The sequence below is a fragment of the Cryptomeria japonica genome, chromosome 2, assembly GCF_030272615.1.
Source record: "Cryptomeria japonica chromosome 2, Sugi_1.0, whole genome shotgun sequence".
NCBI classification, from domain to species: Eukaryota; Viridiplantae; Streptophyta; class Pinopsida; order Cupressales; family Cupressaceae; genus Cryptomeria; species Cryptomeria japonica.
The window spans coordinates 344,378,760-344,391,814 of record NC_081406.1 but is presented as its reverse complement, the minus strand read 5'-3'; positions in this window follow the sequence as shown (position 1 = coordinate 344,391,814).

The following is a 13,055-nucleotide window of genomic DNA, read 5'->3' as shown; positions in this document are numbered from 1 at the left end:
ATTTAATGCTCCTTATCTCTCCTCTCAAGCCTCCTCATGGTGACACTTGTCAACATGGGATTGGGTTGAAATTCTCACATGGATTGAATATCTTTCAATCCTAACCCTTGTTAAGATTACTCAATCTTAACCCTTCATTTCCCCATTTCTTCTATAAATAGAACCCTTCTCCTCAAGCAAAAAGGGAAGCATTAGAGTATTGTTGTTATACTGGCATTAGCATAGAGCTTTCTCATAGCATCACTATCTACACTTGCATAGCATTTGCTTATCATATTCAACTATCTTGAATCTCCATATGGCATCCATGGCTAGTGCTAAAAGCTAAGAGCTACACTCATTTGGGACTTGGAGAGGAGAGGAACAAGGGAGGAGCAACTATGAGCATCTTGATTAGCTATTTTATTTTATGTTTATATGCTTTCTATTTCATGCTTAATATCTCTCTTGATATGCTTGTTTAGGATAATCTTTTGTTGCTAACACTAACGTTTGTTTCTTGTGCTCTTGTGTGTGTTGCCATCAAACAGATTTTCTAATCCTTTTTGCAAAGCATCAGTAATTATAGCCTTTCTCTAAGAAACCTGATGTTTTTGGATTCCCAAAATTGCCATCGATATAATTTGATTTATGAAGAGATATATTAAGAATGAGTGCATCTTATTTTGATTTTTGTTGTCTAAAATCTAAGTGATGGGATTCATTCTCAACCTTGTAGAGTTGGCATAACAGTGTATTTTCAGATAAGGGACAATTTGATCAGTGATTAATTTGCAAAAAGAGCTAATGGGAACGCACATTCATAAGTTAAAAATTCAATAGGCTATGTTAAACAAGGACCCCCATATTTTAATTGGAGGTCTCTAAGGATGATGCAAGAAACAAAATTTAGTAGTATTCCAAATGCAGTGAGGATAGAGTTAGAAATGTGATCCGCATGGTGGTAGGCGATGATTTTCATGGACAAAGCCATGTCCATGACGAATTGTTTTATACAAGTATTTTTTCACTCCTATTATCCAAACACTAGAGTCGAGAAATTGTGGATTCCAAATAAGCAGTATGCTCGTGACATATTACAACTGGCCTCCTGTGTCCAAATGCATTGTATGAAATTGAGGAGGGATGGTTAACTTGAATGTTATTAGGAATCTTCGAGCTAGATAAACAAGGAAAGGAAGAAAAAATACATAATTCTTGGAATCTCTTTTAAAGTGGAGCGAAAATGGAACGACTTTTTAAAACTGATCAAATTCATAAACAATAATCATAATTTGGATATTAGATTTTGGTATTGGGATAAGATTTTTTTGATACTGGTATTAGTAATATAATCTTTTATGTAATTTAGTTAGTATCAATAAAGGGAGTTGCATTCATATGGTAGTTGTCGTATGCTAAAATTCATCATGTAATCAACTAGGAGTGAAAGGGAAATCACAAATCCCTATCCTAATTAGAATTCAAAAAAACAGACAATGGAATAATGCAAACAAGCAAGAAATAGGAATATAAAGTTTATCAATCAAAATCCCCTATTCCAAGACTGCATATAGCTTCCATTGCTCTTCTCCTCTTTGTGGTATGGTGGCTCTCAGATATCGTGCTGGCAACCTGCAATTGACACAAAGATTCAAAGTTTGTGATTTATCATGATTTATCGTGATTGAATGTGACCGATCGTGATTGAATGCTCAATTTATAAATTTTTGGAGAGGATTGATTGAGAGGTGGAACAAAATGATTAAGAGGTGGAACTCAGGTTGAGTTCACATGCTGATTGATAGTTGAATTACTGATTTGGAGGTGGAACATAATAGATTGAATAGATAAATGAGTTAAGTGATTGAGAAAAAATTTGATTGAAAGATAAAAAAGGGGGATTGGAGGATAATTAATTGATGACAAAGAAAGCTTTATTTAGAAAAAGCTAACTAGAAGATAGAAAAAGATAGAAATAGGGATTGAAGAGATAATTGAATTAATTAATTTAGCATGTGCTTGAACTTTAACTATGATTTTCAATTTAATCTTTGCATGAGATTTTAATTCAAATATTGAATTTATTTTAAGTTCAATTTGGTATTTGAATATTTTTAGAACTTGACTTTGGAATTCAATTTGATTTTTGAAATCATGCACATGTATTCGAAATTAGGAGAAATTAGAATTTGAATTTGAATTGGAAGAAATAATTAGTTAATTAAATAATTTAAAGTAATTATTTAATTATTTAAAAATTGAATTTAATTAAATAATAAAAAATATTTAAATTAAAAGATTAAATCATAATTAATTAAATAAATAATATTTAATTAATATTTAGAAGAGGGTTGAATGATTAATTGAATAGAGATAGAAATTGAAAATTTATTTATTTAGATAATATTGATAATTTAAATTGAAAGATTAAAATCACAATTAATTAAACAATAAATATTTAATTAACATTAGAAAATGGTTTAAATGATTAAATGATGATAGAATTGAAATTAGAATAATTAGTAAGATGATGAGGAAATATGAAATTAGAAGAATAAGATTAATTAACTTAATTAAATAATTAAAGAATTATTTAATCAATTTAGATGAATAATTAGTAAATGATCAATGAGACATTTTTAGGTGTCTACAGTAGTATTTAAAAAAAATGATTCATTTCCTAAATACATTTCTTTCAATCAATATCTATACTTGTTATTAGTACTTGTTGTAGGCAATAATATTGCATTCACTAAAACCCAATCAATCAATTAGTTTGCACCCATCAAATGTGATTATTATTTTTGCTTTCAAAATAAACTTGGATTTTGTAAAGTTGAGATTTATATTTTTAAATTTAAGATATTGTAAAAATTATTTATCTATACTATGATTGGTTTTAAAAAAATTGTGTTATAGGAGCAAATTTTTAGGATTGGTAGATTTTTTAGGTTTTTTTTTTATTTCCTTGTATTTAAAAAAAATAAATGTCTATTTTAAATAGTTTTATTCAATATGAACTAATTCTTTAACTTCTATGATTGATGGTCCATATCTATGGAGAGACTTGCAAGACGATTGCAATGTTTAGAGCCCTTGGATCATTTCAATAAGTTTCTAAATTGGTATTAAAAAATATCCAAGATCTCATCTTTAAAATATTAAAAAAACATTGTAATCTTATTTTTAAAATATTATAATTTAGTATGTATTTTTCTAATAAATATTATAAAATGATATAAAAAACTTGCACACAAAATAAAATAATTAATTTAATATTAAATTAAAAAAAAGTTTATATATTCATCTAAAATTGGATCATTTTAAAAGTAAGTTTCTAAATTGATATTAAAACATATTCATGATCTAATATTTAAAATATCGTAAAAGAACAAAAAACATAGTTTTAAATTAGTATGTATTTCTCTAATAAATATTTAATTTTATTTAATTTATTAATCATTTAAAAATTCTAATATAAAATGATTTGCAACCAAACAGTAATAAAATAGAATAGAAAGTTGCTTTTAAATATAGATTTTAGTTTTAACTTATTCTGTAATTATAATTAGTCATTATTGATTTAATTTTAAATTTAATTTAATTCAATCATGTTAGATAATAACTATTTTATGAATTTTAAAACTTACAATTTATTATAATTTAGAATTTTTTTGGTGATTTGATTAATAATTTTAAATCCAATAATACTTAATTGCACATAGAAATAGAGTTGTAAATAAAAATACTTATCTTGTAAAAAATATGTATTATTAATGACAAATTTATAGTTAAGTTATTAGACACAATATAATATCCAAAGATCTGATTTAAATGATGTGAGAAAATACCCTAACTAACTCCGTAATACATCATTCAAGATATGATAAATCTCTCTCTCTCTCTCTCTCTCTCTCTCTCTCTCTCTCTCTCTCTCTCTCTCTCTCTCTCTCTCTCTCTCTCTCTCTCTCTCTCTCTCTCTATCCCTATCTCTTCTTATCTCTCCCTCTCTATGTGTGTCACTCTCTCTTTCTCTTTCTATATATCTTTATTTCTCTATCCCCTATTTATCTATCTCTCTTTCCCACTCACATACTCTTTGTTACTCCTACCCATATAGATATGTCTTACACTTTCACACATGCTCCTTGTTTCTCCCCCCCCCCCCCCCTTATCTCTATCTTTATCTCTATTACCTCCTTTATCTCTCTCTCGCTCCCTCTATAGATCTATCTTCCTATCTCTCCATCTCCTTCTCTATCTATACTGCATTATCTCTCACTTTTATTCACTCTAGCACTCCTACTCTCTCTATATATCCTTTTACCTCTCTCTATATATCACTTCTTGTATCTATATCTTTTTATGTCTCCATTTCCCCTCTCTCTTTCACCCTTAATATTTTCCACGTTATATTTATTTCTCTATCTCTTCTTTCTATCCTCATATCTCCCTCTCTTTATCCCCATTTCTCCCTTTCTCCCTCTCTCTCTATCACTTCTTTTATATCTCTCTACTTTTCTCTCCTCTCTCCTTTCCTGTCCCTTCCTCTTTACTTATTTTTTATATATCTATCTCCCTCTCCACCCTTTACAAACATAACAAAACAAAAACAAAAAAATTATAATCTTATCTTTAAACACATATGATAAAATGATAAACATATAATACTTGCACACAATGCAGAAAATATTAATTTTCTATTAAATTGAAAATCATTCTCTATATTGAAATTAAATATATTTAAGATAATATTTAAAATATTCTAAATATATATATATATATAATCTTATCTTTAAAAATATTTTGAATTAGTATATATTTTCATAACAAATATTATAAATTAAAATTTTATATTATATTACTTATAGTTTTTTTTGAAAAAATTACTATTAATATCATCTATAATATTATGTTCATAAAATTATATATAAAATATAACAAACCAAAATTATAGAATTTTAAAATTGTAAAATTGTAAAATACAATCTTAAATTTAAATTGTGTAGCAATATTCATCATGGATTTTTCACTTGACAAAGGTCGCACCTTTAAAGTGGTGGACACCAATATGAGAAGACAAGTTCTTTTGATTGCCTAATCCCCTCTTTCATCTCTCCTCATTGTTTTATTTAATTATTAAATCAACCAAGTCAGCAATTTTTTTGAAATAGACCACTCTCCCTTGTTATTCTACTTAATTAAGATGAACTATATCAAAATCCATTAAAAAAATTAGTGTGACATTTGATATCCAAATTGGCAATACAAAATGCTTCGTGTAACATCGTCTAAGATTCGCAAGTGTCTCACCTTGCATGATCATTATTCTAGTGGAAATTTGTCATGCATGTGAATAAAATAGGATTTTAGATGACTACTAAATTAGGCAAGAAAACATACCATTCATGTCTAGTTTAACAATTAACTTTTCAAATGAATATTAACTGAGATTGATTAATTAAGAACGAAATCGAGTAATTGAAAAAATATATATTAAAATTTGATTCAATTTACTTCGACTTCAGTGTAATGTCAATTTTTATTATTTTGATGTTGACTTTAATGTAATGTTAATCTTGATTATTTTGATGATGAGAAGATTTACTCTCTCTCTCTCTCTCTCTCTCTCTCTCTCTCTCTCTCTCTCTCTCTCTCTCTCTCTCTCTCTCTCTCTCTCTCTCTCTCTCTCATCTCTCTATCCATATATTTCACTTCTTCTATCTCCCTATCTCTTTATCTGTCTCCCTATCCATTTATATCTCTCTATATCACCCCTATCTATACCACCCTCTCTCTCTCTCTCTCTCTCTCTCTCTCTCTCTCTCTCTCTCTCTCTCTCTCTCTCTCTCTCTCTCTCTCTCTCTCTCTCTCTTTCTCTCTCTACCTCTCTCTACCTCTATCTTCCTCTCTCCCCCACTATTTTAAGGCATGTCTCCCTTTCTCTCTCTCTCCCTCTCTCTAGACCTTTATATCTATATCTCTTTTCCTCAATTTCTATCTCTCAATATTTCTTCAATATCTCTCTCTATCTCTATCTCATTAAATTTGTCCTTCGTTCCACCCCCCTCCCCTCTCTCTCCATCTCTATGTTTCTCTCTATCTCTATTTTCTTACACTTATCTCTTTCCCCCTCTATATTTCTCTCTTTCCCTCCCCCTTTCCACTCTCTCTCCATGTCTCCCTATTGTAAACATAACATGAGTCTATTGCAAATGGATCTTGATTATCTTCTTGATTTAGAGCTTTTGTATTAGATACATTTGGATCATGTAAGTGGATGCATCGTTTATTTGAAGCAATCACTTCTCCATTAAGAACTTTCTTGCACAAACAACATCATTTGCCAAATGACCTACCAATTGACCTCATGTATTGTAGAAGTTTATGCAAAAAATAAACCAAAATTTTTTGTAATTAACATCACACCTTTTTGGTGTACCTATTGCACAATAAGGCGCGATTGCTAGTTTTTCTTATTTATAATATGAAATTAAAATATTTTTTAAAATAGATATGTAGACATCCAAAATTAATTAAATTAAATATTTAATTAATTTATCCTTTCTACATAATTAATTGATTTAATTATGATATTTTCATTCTTCTCATAATTAATTAAATTTAATTAATCCTGTCACCATAGTCCAATAATTGATTTATCAAATAAATAAATTATTCCTCATTCTTCTAAAGTCATCTAAATAATTAATTCTTCTAAGTCCCTTTTAGTTAATTAATTTTAATTAATTAACTTAAGTCGCATGATTCCTACAAATCACTTATTCTAATCCCCACTTAAACTAATTAATTCTTCTAGAAGCCTCATTATTATTATTCTCCAATTTTTAATTCCTCCACTCATTCTCTCTCCTCATGTCAAATCCTCCTAACTTGTCCACTTGCATCCTAATCCTCCATTGTCCACCTAATCTTCTCTTTTAATCATTTGCACAATCCTAATCACCATGATTAGGAATAAGTCGGCCATTTTGCATGATTGGCTTGTCCCCTTCTCAACTCCCAACCTTAAATGCACCAACTTTGGTCATTTCAAGGATTTCAAATTCTCCCACTTTCCTATGCACCCTCACTCCCCAAGGAATTTTTAATTCCTTTTCTCTCCTCATTCCCCCATGCAATCCAATATGTGAGAATTCTTAATTCTCTTGTCCTCCCCCAAGAAATTTTTAATTCCTTTTTATTCTCCAATGTAATTAGGGATCTCTTCCCCATGCACCTTGTGGAGTGTGGAGAGAAGAAATGCATTTATGACAGATCTCTTGGTCTCTACACCTTGTCCTCTCAATCTCTTCCATCATTTTCCTTCAATCCTAGCCCTTCATCCCAAATCAATCTTGGCCTCCATTTCTCTTTCTTCAGATCTATAAATTGGGGTCTCCTCCCCTCATTCCACATTCATCTCATGTACAATCTTATGTTGCTAGAATAGAGCTAGAATCATCTCCATAGCACTCTCATTATAGGCAAATTTAGCTTCCATCCTTAGTCATTTTCAATCACTCATCCATCCATCCATTTTATCATCGCCATTGTTGTTGTGTGTGGAGAGCAATCTACACATCTATCAAGAGCCAATCCAAACAAGTTAAGGAGGGGCCTATCCTTGGCTTCATCAAAGGCTCTATCAGAGGAACAAGTGGGCTCATTGCAAGGTATAAGGTTGACTAGTGTTTTATTTGCATAATTTATGTTTGACTTGGATTTATCTAACCTTCTCACCATTACAATGTTTCCCCTTGCTTCAAGATATATAAATTTAAATATTTTTTTAATCTCAAAATATAGATAATAAAAATAATTATAGGGATTTGATTCAGTTTAAATTAAATTAAATTAAAAATTAAATATAAATATTTATATTAAAAAAATAAACCTAATTATTATATGTGTTCTTTATAATTCTATTTGAGATATCTCTTTGAAATTATTCTATTTTTAATGCTCTTTGAAAATCATAAATCTTTTAATCATTTTTTTGGGTCAATAATTATATGTATTTTATTGATATTAGAAACAAAGTACATAAGTTGTAGTATCATCTATCCCACATCACAAAGAAACATTGCCAAAATTTACTCCAGAAGGATGTTCGTAGTCTGACAAAACATCAACCAAAACCCTACCCCCACCTACCAGTATTCTATCCTATACACCCATTATACAATTTAACAATTTAAAACATATAACAATTGATCAAGTAACTACATAAATAAGCTTTAAACAAAAAATAATATTTTTATTTTCATTTATTCCTCGCTTCTTTCAAAGGCCCATTAACCCACTGGTCTTTCATCTTGAATCTTGCTTTTGGTTCTTCCTCTAGCCCTGCCTTCCTCTTTCCTTTGGCTCGCTCTCATTCCTTTGCCCAAGTGTAATGAATCAACAAATTCCAACTGATATATGCTTATGCACGATGCTCATACTTGTTCGTCCCCTATGCCCAATGAATAAACAACATCAGTTATTGAGGAGTCTCCTTATATAGTGCCTTTGGCCACCTTTGCAAGCATAAATCCTGAAGAGGGGAAAAGACTTGGTGAGGTGGATTAGTTAATAAGCATGCAAATCAAACAATATAATCACATGAGATCTAAAGACATAATTTGAAATCCTCAAAACAAGGAAAAATGTATATACCTCACAAACCTTATACCTTCTTCTTCGGAGGGAGCTTGATGAAGTGAAGGCGCCCCTTGATAATGCTCCACTTGATGTGCTACTCTTGCTTGCTTGATGTGGATGGCTCTCCAATGTTGTGCACAATGTGAAATGGATTTTAGGAGGATGATATGAAAAAAAAAGGTTAAGTGTGGATGAGATATGATTTGAACATGATAATGTTGCTAAGATGATTTCCTAGGCTCAAAAGGGCAGCATAAGATTACTGAACTTGGAGATGAAGAATGAAGGGAAGGTGTCCTCAATTTATAGGAAGAGGAGAGGAAGAATGGATGGCTAGGACGGATTCAAGATGAAAGGCTAGGATTGTTTGTGAGCTACCACAAGGCCCAAGAGAGGGTGTGGAGACCAAGAGATATGCCTTAAAGGCATTTCTTGTCTCCACACTCCTCAAGGTACACTGGGAAAACTTCCCAAGGTACCTTGAGAAGAGCAAGGTGCATTGGGAAGACTTCCCAATGTGCCTTGAGAGGAGCAAGGGATGTGACATCCCTTGAAGAATGGGGAGGAGTTATTTAAAATTTTCCAAAAAGGGATAATCATAGGGATTGGAGGAATAAGAAGGAATTAAAAATTCCTTGGGAGAGGAGATGCCTAGAGGATTGTGAGATTTTGAAAATCTCACATTCACCTAGGAAAAGAGCATTAAAAGCTAGTGGTTAGATGGAGGGGACAAGGGGCTGACTTTGTGGCTAATCATGATGATTAGCCACTAGCAACTCATTAGGAGGGGATTTAGAGGAAGAATTAGGTGGGACAGGATTTGTAGGAGGATTTGACTAGGAGAGAGAATAAGTGGAGGGAATTAAAAATTAGAAGAATAAGGTTAAGTGAGTTTAAGGAGTTTCTAGAAAAATTTATTAGGTTAATGATGAATTAAGAAGATGATTTGTAGGAATCATGTAGGTTAGCTAATTAATTGAAATTAATTAGCCAAGAGGAAGATTTGTGAGGATTTAATTTTTAGAAGAATAAAGAAAGGGATTGATTTATTAAATAAATCAGTAACATACTATAGTGACAATATTAATTATATTTAATTAATATTGAGAAGAATTTGAATTAACATAATTAATTAATTAATTATGTGAGGAATTAAAAATAATTAAAAATAACTATTTTTAAATTTCTTCATTTTGCCCCTCTTTGAAGCGAGGTGTGATGACGCATTGATTCAAAGAATGATTCGATTGATAAGATCTAGATTCAGTCTGGTTTTAGGAAAGATTCATCATGTATAAGACAAAGATGATCAAAGCATCTGGTTTCGAGAAGGATACATCCTATATAAGACATGATTGATCACAACGTCTAGTTTCAGGAAGGATTCATCCTGTATAAGACATGATCAGAGCATCTAATTTCAGGAAGGATTCATCCTGTATAAGACATGATCAGAGCGTCTAGTTTCAGGAAGGATTCATCCTGTATAAGACATGATTGATCACAACGTCTGGTTTTAGGAAGGATTCATCTTATATAAGACATGATCAGAGCGTCTAGTTTCAGGAAGGATTCATCTTGTATAAGACATGATTGATCACAACGTTTGGTTTCAGGAAGGATTCATCATGTATAAGACATGATCAGAATGTTTGGTTTCAGGAAGGATTCATCCTGTATAAGACATGATTGATCACAATGTCTGGTTTCAGGAAGGATTCATCCTGTATAAGACATGATCAGAACGTCTGGTATCAAGAAGGATTCATCCTGTATAAGACATGATTGATCACAACGTCTGGTTTCAGGAAGGATTCATCCTGTATAAGACATGATCAGAATCAAAATTAATTAAAAATAATTATTTTTAAGTGTCTACATTTTGTCAGTGTGTAGAAGATAAAAGGAAAAAAGGATGCCCTAGCATAAAGCATGGGAGGTGTATGCCCCCTCGAGAATTTTTTCAGAAAAGGACAAAAAATTCTCAAAAAAAAAGAGGAAGAAGAATCGAGGTGGAAGGGATAAATGAGGAACAAATATGAAGTAGTCATGAAGAATTTGGAAAGAAGAATAGGAGATGCGAGACAATGAAGGAGAATGGGCCCATATAAGCCACAACAGACCCAATGAGGGGTCCTTGTTACACACAAGCCTTGGATCCACTCAGAGCGAAGAAGAAGAGAGGAAGAGATGGATCGCATTCCAGTTTGTGATCATCGTGCTGAGAGGATCTAACAATTCGATCAACCGAGGAGCTATGGACCACCGGTGAGTAGGTCTATCTCTCTTTTGGAAATTTTTAATTTTGGCTAAAATTAGGGTTGGAAAAGGGGTGGTAGGTTTGGCGAGGCGCACGTGCTGATCATTGTTTCAGCATGCGCACCCCTAGGCCAGTGCGGGCGCTCACCGGGGGTCTATGAAAAATAGGTTTTTTGGGTGGAATGGGGGGAATTAGTGTGCCCACTCGCGCATTAGCACGGGCGGTAGCGCTTTGACGCGGGCGCTCGTGTTTCAGCACGGGCGCCCAAGGCATTACACGAGCGCTTGCGCTAAAGCGCGGGTGCTCGCGTTGACGGGTTTTGAAGGGGAAAACAGAGGAAAAGGGTGGGGCTCTATTAGTGTGAGCGTCTACAAAATGACGTGTGCGTCATGGTTTTGGCATGGGCGCTGGGTAAATCAGCACGTGCGCATGGGAAGGGGGGATGCATTTTTGTTTAGAATTTTTGGCATGGGAGAAAGGGTATGGGTGGTTTGGGAGGTGAGGAAAGAATTTTTGGGCATGAAAATAATGTTTTGGTTTAATGGATGCAGGCGGAGAGGGGACCGTTGTCTTCGAGGGAGCATTGGCCTCCCATGATGAGTCTCTACCATGAGTTAGCCTGTGATGAGCTGGAGGTGCTAGCTGCGCTAGGGTTACATTACGTAGGCAGGTGGCCCAGGATTCGGGCACATACTGCTATGATGACCGCATTGGTGGAGAGATGGGATAGTCAGTATAACACCTTTCGTTTGCCGACTGGAGAGGCAATAGTGACCTTGTTAGATGTTTGGAGGATCTTGAAGATCCCCATTCGTGGCGTGATCCCTGAGTACCAGTTGGACGCAATTGATTTTTATCTAAGGGAGGTGTGCGAGTATGAGACACCACCGATGCTAGATAGGAGCAAGATGCACTTAGGCTAAGCGATGGTCATTCAGCAGATTCCACAGCTGGTTTTGGTGATTTGCGGCTTCCTGAGTGGGCAGATTCTTTCAGATTTGGGTGGACATGGATTTCCTCTGGGGTGGAGTAGATGTGTTTACTTCATGGTGCATGATGGCGTTCAGTATGCATGGGGCTCTACGATGCTGGCCTAGCTTTATCATGATATGCACCTGGTGACCTACAAAGAGTATGCCAATTTGTCCACAGGAGTGACAATATTACACATCTGGGCATGGGAGCATATTGCAGTGACTCGACCACTGGGTGTTCAGGATAGGCGGCCATAGCAGCCATTTGTGGATAGGTACAGGGGACTGCTGCACTACACATAGATAGCGTCTGTGTGGTTTTGGAGGAGGATTGTAGATGAGTTGGCGCAGTTCACATGGAGGCCATTTTTGGGGTGTGAGCGGTGGAGGGATGATTGGCAGCTTCACTGGGCAGGGGTTGAGATGTGGATTTTTGGCAGGTCAATCTATATCATGGAGTATTTTTCTCCATTCAGGGTGGCCCGACAACTTGGGCAGGTGCAGGATATTGTGGGGGATATTCCAGTGTATCCCTGGATTACATGGGAGGTGAGGTATTGGGGGCCTACAACGAGTCCCTTGGATGGTCGGACGAGCTTCCAGACAGCATTTCACATAGTCTGGGATGAGCAGATGGGAGCGGGGGAGGATACACGCATGATAGGTGGTTACCGGAGCTGGTGGGAGGGGCACTTGCCTATGCGGCTTACTATTCTAGGAGTTTTGGATGATGAGGAGTTAGAGTCGGGGGTTGATCAGGTGGTGGGTGGGGAGGATGATGGCCCAGGAGAGAGAGTTGTAGTTCAGGCAGGGCACGGTGTAGGCAGAGGGCAGAGGAGAGTCCGAGTTGTGTGGCGGAGGGTTCAAGAGGAGGAGGGAGGGGATGGAGAGGATGCTCCATGGGAGCCTACAGAGGCCGCATTTGGCGAGTGAGAGGAGGTTGCAGTTGGAGAGGGAGAGGCTCCAGTTGGAGAGGGAGAAGCTATGCCCATGGATATTCCTAAGACACAGGCAGGGGAGAGGAGAGGACCGTCACAGGCTGATTTTGACCGATTACAGCAGGAGAGGGATAGCTATCAGGCAAGGCTTCATTCAGTGGAGGATGAGCTGCAGGTAGAGAGGGCTCAGAGGGAGAGCATGGAGGTGAAGGTGGGGTAGCTGACATGGGAGATATCTGATCTGACAGAGAGTCT